Source organism: Cupressus sempervirens, chromosome 4 (genome assembly GCF_028749045.1).
Source record: "Cupressus sempervirens isolate cs-2001-9-10 chromosome 4, ASM2874904v1, whole genome shotgun sequence".
Classification (NCBI taxonomy): Eukaryota; Viridiplantae; Streptophyta; class Pinopsida; order Cupressales; family Cupressaceae; genus Cupressus; species Cupressus sempervirens.
The window spans coordinates 299,194,509-299,204,008 of NC_143121.1; the positions used below are offsets into that span (position 1 = coordinate 299,194,509).

The 9,500-nt window shown below is 32.5% G+C and overlaps 1 long non-coding RNA gene across 2 annotated transcripts in view; it reads right to left on the reverse strand.

Annotated features, from left to right (window-relative positions):
• Positions 1-5,207, reverse strand: part of LOC149561195 (uncharacterized) — an 82,363-nt gene extending 77,156 nt beyond the window's left edge. Inside the window, exon 1 of one of the 2 annotated variants that reach the window (XR_016363789.1) lies at positions 4,830-5,207. This is a non-coding gene — a long non-coding RNA (uncharacterized LOC149561195). The remainder of the gene's footprint in view (positions 1-4,829) is intronic. The other variant, XR_016363788.1, reaches the window with a different exon arrangement.
• Between the last annotated feature and the right edge of the window lie 4,293 nt (positions 5,208-9,500).

Sequence of the window (9,500 nt, forward strand, 5' to 3'; positions counted from 1 at the left end):
AGTCATTTTATTAAAAAAAAATTTAAAATTTAAAATTTGAACTTTATAATGAATTTTTTTTAAGAGATAAAATACAGAGATTTTTTGCTCTTTTTATTAAAAAATAAATAAAATTTAAAATTTGAACTTTAGAATGATTTTTTTTTTTTTAAGATAAAATAGAGAGATTTTTTTTAATGCATTTACTTATATAATTTTAATTTTACTACTTGATAATTTTAATTTTAACCACATACTAGTTTAATAAATTTAATATTTTAATTTTGAAAAAATATATTTTTCACTATAATAGAACTAAATCTACATTATCATATTTTTGAAATTTCATGAGACAATTTATGTAAGTGAAACATAAGTGCCAATTTTAAATAATTATTGGATAAGACTACAACACTATATTTTTAAATTATTGGATTTACATCAAATTTACGTTAATTTTTCTCCTTGTATAAATTGTGCAATCTATAATTTAGATTTATAAAAGAGAAAATAAATGTTTTAATTTTTTTTTAAATGGTTAAAAATTAAAAGTATTACGATTTTTCTATTAGTAAGTAGTAAAAATCACTTTTTATAAAACTATACAAATAGAAAGATCATGTTAAATTTGATAATAATTTTTTTTCAAAATATAACATATTTCAACTATATTTCATTTAGATTTGCGAAATGAGTGAAGGCACTAGGGTTTCTTGCACAAATAAACCAAACGATGGTAGAGGGACTTAGAGAGTGAAGACCCTAAAAGACGTTGTTCGATCATTCTTCTTCAATGCTTTCCCTCTCCCTCTCACAGGTTCATGCCGATGCATCTTGTTGTTGTGTAGATGGGTGCTTGATTTAAATGGAAGTGCTAGAGGTTCTCCTTCAACTTCTTTCAGCCATGGGGTGTGGATTTGTGGACATCCTACAACAACATCTATTGGCTACAAGGTATGTGTCTAGCTCGGTTTTGGATTAGGCACCCCCTAGTTGACATTGATGGTGGATCTCAAGGGCAAAGAAGGGTTTCTTGTGATGATAAAGACATGGGTTCTATTCTTGGGATTCTGATTACGAATGGGGATTTTTCTAGTTTGGCTCCAAGCCCTCGGTCCTTGGGGGAGAGTTTTTGTTTATGGCTTTTCCATTATTGATGATATTGATATGTGGAAACCCATCTTGGCTAAGGGTCTTTCCCTTGATAGCCTTACTAAGGCAGCTCTTTTTCTTATTATCTTTATTGTTCTTTCAAAAGCCAAGATTTTGCTTCACAAGGTTACTCCTAGCAGCTCCTCTGGTATTATGGGTCTAAGTAATGGTTGTGACCTCTCTACTTGTGAGTTTGGAACATTCATGTTATGCTTCTCCTTAAGGTGTCTAGGGATGCTTTGTTGTTGGGTTATCCAAATCTGGCAGTCCTGTGCTGTACATATTGCCCAGTTTCTTAAGTGGACTCATTTTTTGGTAGCCAAGTGGTTGTTATTTCTATAGTGAAGAACTCTCACCTTCGATTTCAAAGGCACATTTAGCTGGCATTTTGGTTTGACGACTGGTTCTTGTTGTTTCCTATTATGTGCACAACTCTTATTGAGGTGGTGATAGGTTGTTGCTAACAATGGGTTGAACATTGCTCCTCATTTGGTTGATGCTTGGAAGGTGGTGAGGTTTCAAAAGAAGGTTTTCTTGGGATTTCTCTTCCTACTCATTCTCCCTATTGAGGTGGGATTTCTTATTCTTAAGGTGGAAGGAAGCTATGTTGGGAGGTCTATTCTTCCTATTCTTCTTTTGTGGGTTAGGGGTGTTCCTCCAAACTGGACATAGAGTTTGTTGTTTGTTACCTCCAAGATCTTGATTGTGAGATTGACTTTTACAGAGGTGAAGTTCATTCTTGTGTTTTTGTTGGTGGATTTAGTTTTATTAAAAGGGAAGGTATCTAGGTTGTCATTTGTGATAGTGTTGATGTTTGGGAGTCCCTCTCTCCCCTAGTATTGATTTCAAGATCTTTCCTCCCCCTATTCTTATTGAGGAGATCCCCTTCTTTATTGAGGTGGGAAGGGAGTTTGTTGGGGCGGGGGGGTGTTTGGGAAATCTTAATTGAACGTGTTTTCTTGTTGGTTGTAGACCTATGGCTCTATGGGTGAAGGAAAAATAGACTACCTATTGCCTGAGATTGGGTTCTAGGCCTTCTGAGGATGATTTTGTCCCCCAATTTATTTTTTCTCCTCTTGTGAACGAGTGGATGTTGTTAGTTTTAAAGGGCTCACTTGGGTCCTTTGTTCTTATTTTTTGTTTAAGAATGTAGCTAGTATGGGGGCTTGTCCCATGTTGATCCTTAGCAATGTGGACCATGGTTGGTTAGTTTGTCACATTCGAACCTTTTTTTTTTTTTTTATAGAGGCAGACCTTAGTTAATGTCTATTGGATGTTTGATACTAGGTGTTGTTAATATGTCATTTAAGAATATTTAGTGTATATTGTTTATACTATGGGTCAACACTCTCTTGCTTCTTTTTTATAATCAAAAACATATTTTAACATTTACTAATTATTACTAATTTGTCCTTAATGAGTATATTGTGTTGATATTGATGTTACCACTCATATATCACTCAACCAAAAAAAAACTATTTTATTCAAATGTTTAATATGTTATATGATAAACTGATGCATGAAGAATCACAAAAATGGAATAAACATAAATGGGGTACCTAAAACAAAAATAATTAGTGGCAGAAAAACTTAATGTAAGAGTATGATAAAGGGTGAAGATCTATTAGAGTGCAAATAAATAATCTAAAAGCTAGGTAAGAGAAACATTTTGGGGGGTCAACTTAAAAATGAGGGGCAAGATAATAAAACTTTAGACAACATAAAAAAAAGGTATAAAATAATAATTGAAGTTCAACTTATGACATGAGCTCAACCTTCAACTAGAGCGAGCATAGAGGCAAGGCCATCCAAAAGGCTCTGCTCATAGTTTCAATTCCCCTTTTTCAATCTTCATTATGGAAGAACTTAATGTTGGTATTTAGATGGTTTAAACAATATGTTGGTTGTATAAAATTTTAGCAAACCTTAAATCTATTTTTTTGGTAACTTCAAATCTAAGTCCATTGAAATAAAAGTATAAATGGAATGGATTGGTTCCATGTCTAAAGCTAGACAATATTTGGATTGATTTTAGTTTTATACTCTTGTCTCTTTTGCATATTTTATAATTGTAATTTTAGATTAGCTAATCGTGCATAGAATTTGTCCTCGGCCTTTTACTAAAGGAAAAATAGATATAAAAAGAGAGATAATGAAATTTAAGAATTATATAGTAAACTAAATTATGTTCTTTTGGATCACTAATACTCTATTTTTTGTACCTTTCCCAACTTTAAAGAAGAACGTAAAACAAAGATTATAATATATTTGTTTTTTATAAAGTTAAGATTTATGATGATGAGTTTATTATATGCATTATTTTTAGGAGATTTTCTCTACAAAGATATATAACATAAAATTAATCAAAATAAGTCTTTAAGGTACATCCTTTTTGAAAGAGGAGGTATGTTTATTTCCTCTCTAAGCATAAAGACTATATTTGTTTATGCTTAGACTCCTTTTGAATGATGATCACCATTAGAATGTCAAATATTAAGTAATAAAAAAAATGAGATTCAAGGTTACGAGTGTGAGAATCAAGTAAAGGTTTTCATTTAGAAGGGAAATATTAAATTATGTCTTATATTTTGAGAGAGTTGTTAGAGAAAGTATTACAACTTTGAAATCAATTCTAATTTTCAGTTGAGGATTTTGTTTATGTTGTGTGGTATTTCAGTGTTTTGGTGGAACATTGGAATTAATTTTGAGAATGAAGCTCTAGATATTTAAAAAAATTGATAGAGTAGTTTGGCTAAATTCACTTATTGCATCCATGAGTTCTTCATATGAAATTATTTTTGTCTCAATATTGAGGTTGTGACTATTTTAATTTGTATGGCTCTTATGTAAAATTAGCCAAAATATAGAAAACATGATGAGGATTGCAATGATTATCATAACTTGTAATATCACCTTTCATTTACCAATAACTATATGTGTTTGGAGTTAAAACATCACTGTATTTTAATCTCCCTCCCTCCCTATTTCTCACTCTCTCTTTATCTTATCCCCCCGCTTCTCTCTCTCTCTCCATCATATCCCCTAATGTCTCTCTCCCTCCCTCCACCATATCCCCTAATCTCTGTCTCTCCCTCCCTCCTCTTCTCTCTCTCCATCCTATCTCATTTGTCTCTTCCTATCCCCTTCTCTCTCTAAAAACATCTCTCTAACTCATGATAACCCTTAACCTTTCACCTTACTATCTATAACTAACCTGTAACCCCCCTCTCACACTAAATCCTAACCCACTCCTCTCTCTCTTTTCCTTCTCATTCTATCACTAAATAATAACCTCTATATCTGATTAGCTCCTAACTCCTCCCTCTCCCACACTAACCCCTAACCCTCCCAATAACCCCCTCTCTCTCTCACACACTCTGCATATTAAAAGAAAGATGGCGCTATGTCTATTTGTGAATGTCTTCCTCGCTCAACAGTATTGAAAAGTGAAAGAAGGCCAAGATGGCAAGGTATGCTACCGCTCAAAATATCATATCAGAATACGACATATTGTAAATAATGCAGCGGAGCATACTGGTGGGTATGGAGCCTTCGAATTGATTTTAAACAATCCAAGCATTCTAAAATGAAAAAAAGACCTTCCCAATTGAAGAACCATTTGTCCATGAAAACAATAACTTCTAAGAGAAGATACTCTAATCAAGGAGAAACTACCAAGAAAGGAGTTATGAGCCTACCTGCGAGATTCTAAGGAAACCACAGCTGGTGACGAGAAGGGCATAAAACAGCAGTCCAGAAGCAGAAAGAATGATGAGGAGAGCAATCACTTAAAGAATTGTTGGAGCCGAGGAAAATTGAGGGCGCTGTCTACTGGGTAACATATATGCACACCTCTATGCACCAAGGGGTGCATATATGTTGCCCGAATCCACTGACCCCCTAAATGATATCAAATTGACAAAGGCATGTGCAATGCTCAGAAGTTTCTTGTTTCTGCCAGACATCTGCGTACCATACAGTTGCGTACTGGGTCTCCTCGAACGCATAAGAACATGCGAGGAAACTGCGGAGAAAGTTCTTTCATTTCAATTTTAAGCCTTTAAAACTTGGAATCCAATTTATGAGTTAGTGAGAAGGTAGTACCTAATAGTTATTATTTCAACATTGGTTTTCACACAAAGTGGGCCACCGAGTTCAATTTGTCTTTCTTTTCACATAAAGGAAATTGAATTATGATTGCTGATAGAAAACCTACCTTCTCCCTAACTTATAAATTGGATTCCAAGTTTGGGTGGAAATACTTAATGATGAAAATGTTATGTAATTTGTTTTATTAGTCTTGTTTATTTATAGGTGGAGACTATAGTTTTCACCTTACTTTTCACAATTAATTTGCATCTTGATAATTATGCATAGACTTGAAAATGAAAATAACTTCTGTCTATTTTTTATTTTTGATTGGCCTCGTTGTTTTTTTGCTCGTAGTCTTCTTTTGTTTTGTAACATCCTTTAAGAGGCCCTCTTCCATGTGTTGACTTTGGGTAGATGTCATGGATGACATCATTGTGTTCCAAAAAGAAGGGTTATTAATTGGGAACACTTTTGTTTGAACCTAGCAAGTAGTCTTTTTCTTTGTCATACTCCTCAAATGTTTGGTAGACTATTATCTTCAATCTCATGGGACTAAACATATCCTACACAACCCATCTATACATATTACACAACATTTACTATAATGCATCATACTTCTCCCTTCTTACACAAGGCGAGACTATAGCTCTGCAGAGCTCTTGTTATGATGTATTTTTTGGTGGAGATGTTTTCGCTGTCATTAATGTATGGTTTTTCTTTCTATTTTATTCAACTATAAAAAAATAGTGTATATTAGTTACAATTTTAATTTTTTCCCACCAAACATTTAGAATATTGTGCTATTTTTTTAATTTTATGTTTTTCTATTAGTCATTTTAAATTCAATTCAGCTTAGCTTGCACACAGATTGAGTAAGGAAGGTAGATGCTTAAGATAAGTGCATAATATATATTACTTCCATATTTTTGGGTTTCCCACTGACCACTTGCCTGAAGATTGGGACATTAATTTTCACCTAGAAGGAAAATCCAAGTCAAAGTAACTAATGTGGGTAGAACTAGCCCTCCTAAATTTTTAAATTCGTGTGTTTCTATAAGATATAGTAGCTCAATTGGGAATAGTTATCTAACCTGACACAAAAAATGAGCTTTAATTTAAAACTACACTATCAAACCTATGTAGAAATAGACTTAACCTAGCCACCCATAGATTCCATCAATCTCATAGGCCTTATACTTGAATTATGATAGTGGATCACTTAGATTAGCAAGCATAAAATGTATTTCTAAAGTTTTAAAAAAGATCACCTCATTTAATATTTTCCCTCATCGCAACCTTATCAATATCTTGCCCAATTTCTCATATGTATCCTCTCCAACCCCCCACCGACTACTTCCACTAAAAGCCCAATCCCCCTTGTTAGCGCAATTGAGACAAATGCTAATAATGTTATAAGGTCAGATATATGAGCAATGAAAGGTATGTAAGGGAATTGGATAAATTGTTATGGTGTCATTGATGTCAAGCTTATTGACTTATTGATTTATGTAAGTTGCCAAATAATTTGAAGTATTTGATGTTAAGTGAAGAAATGGTTGGTAAAGATAGAAAATGAAATGTAGAAGAAATGTTAAGTAAATGAGTTTAAATGGGCAATTGATAAATCAAGGTAATATCAATTTGATTATTTTATATGACTTGATGAATTGTAAGAATGATGCACACATTAGTTACATTGGTCGATAATAAATGAATGAAGTTATGAAACAAAAAGGTAAGGAATTGTCATGTGCTACCATGCTAGAAATGTTGGTCGGTAAGGAAAGGTATCATTCAATGAAAGTACACTGAGCATGTATAAGTGAACATAAGATGTGCTAGTGTTGCCAAGGAATTACTAGTAACCAAGTGCATAGTGTTAACCAAGCAGGTGAGGCTAGTCGATTAAAGAATGAGCATAGGATGGAGAATATGAACAATGTTGGTAAAATCAATTGAGTGATGACATCAAGCGAGAATGTGGATTAGTCTAGAAGATTATAAGGAAGGAAAGAAGTTTGTTAGCAAAATCAATAGATGAAATTGATGAGGTAAGATCAAGTTGAGAAGATTTAAGGAAAGGTTCATGATCCAAGAAAATTTCAAGTTCCATGGTGAATTACAGTTGACATGATGCATCCAATGTTTTATCTAGTGATAGATTAAATGTATGAGAGTTGAGATGTGATCAAATAGATAGGAGCAATTTAAGGAAAACCTAATGAATGTGATTAAGTGAAAAAGAGTTGCCTATATAAGAGATGAAAAAGAATGAGGGTGTTGTTAATAACCGAATAAGAACAAAAGGGTACATCAAGTAGATCAATGTTGAAGAAAAGCATGAATCAGAAGAAGGAAAGTGTTGATATGAAGTGTGTGTTTTGATCAGCCAATAAGGAAGAGTTTGAAGAAGAGAATAAGGCAGAAAGGAGATCTAAAAAACCAAGGGTATAGGATCCCATATTTTGGTATTTCTTGCAGGTTTTTATAGATGGATTCCTAAGTATTTTCAAGTTAATCAATCTTTCCTATAGCCCATGATATTATAAATCTTGTTTTCCATTTTTGGTTTAGTGTTAAGAAATAAAAATCATTTTTTTCTACATTCACCTTTGGCCTTGATGCTTCCATATATTCATGTATAATTATCTTAAAGTTTCATGATTCTTCAATTGAAATTTCCCCAAGTAGAATTGTGTCATCTACAAATTGTTGATGGGTAATGTTTGAAATGTTCTTTGTTATAGTTATTCCTTTGATTTTTCCTTCTTTTGGAGAGTTTTTAATTAGTCTCCCAAATGCTTCATCCATAATAATAAATAGGAAAGGTGTAATGGGATCTCCTTGTCTAATTCCTTAAGAAATGCTAAAGAAGCCTTCCAGTGTTTTGTTGATAAGAAGTGATATTTTAAGAGTGGCTATACAATTAAAAATAAGATTTATCCATTGATACTTAAATCTAAATGCTTAGTCTTACACAGGAATCTCCAGTCCACCATATCATAAGCTTTTTGGATATCTAATTTCATTAGAATACAAGTGTCTTTATTTCTTATGGCTGATTGAATGGTTTCTTGAATAATGATGGTCCCATCTAAAATAGATCTATCAGGGAAAAAATTGGCATGTTCTTTGAATATGAGATTTGGGAGAACACATTTCAATCTGATCACTAATGCTTTTGATAGGATTTTATAAATGGTGTACATAATGCAATAGGTCGTTGTGATTCATTTTTTGGGTGATTAGAGTTAAAAAGGTATGGTTGATTTCAGTTAACAACAATCCCACATTTCTTGTTGCTTATAATATCCCAGCACTTTTGAAAAAAGAAGGCATGAAATCCATCTGGTCCTGAAGATTTGTCAGGGTTAAGACAAAATAAGGCTTGTTTCACTTCTTCTAAGGAAAATGGTTTATTCAACATTTTATTATCTTCATATGTGATAAATTGATGGATTGCATTTAACATTTTCTTTTGTTACTACTAGTTAGAAATTTCAAAATTGTTCAAGATGTTTTATAGTATTCCACCATTATATCTACTATTTTGGAAGGTTCTTCTTCTGTCATCTTCATCATTCCTAATTTTAATTATTCTATTATTAATTGTGTTGTTATGGAAAAACTTTATGGTATGACCCCCTTCTGCTAACCATGTCTCTCTAGATTTTTGTTTCCAAAATATTTCCTCTTTTGGAAATATATATTCTTGTTTTCCTAATAGTTCTTTCTCTTTATATTATTTTCCATTATCGATTCCATATTTTATTATTTTGTGATTGTTTTTCTTTAGTTCATCTTCGTTATCTAATTCTTCTTTAAAAATATTATTAAAATGTGTCTTATTCCATTTTAGAATGTTTTCTTTTAGAACTTTTAGTTTGGACACAAAGAAATACATTTTAGATCCTTTGAAAGAAGACTCTTGCCACCAATGCTTGATATTATCAATAAAGTTGTTTTCTAAGAACCAAAAATTTTCACATTTGAATGGGTTTTTAGATGGTTTAACTAATTTTGGAAATTATATTCTAACTGGGTAATGATTTGAACCAACATAAGGCAAAATGATAGATTGAAAGGCTCTTCCATAGTACTTAGATATCCTTTATATATAAACCCATCTTATCTTTCTACTATATTACAAAAGCTTAACCTTCCATTATACCATTAGGGTATAATTTAGTGGCAGATTTTCATATTTTGGTGAATTTAAAGGAGTTCGTGGTGTTGTTTTTGGTGATTTGTGAGCCATTCCATGGTGGCCCAATCGC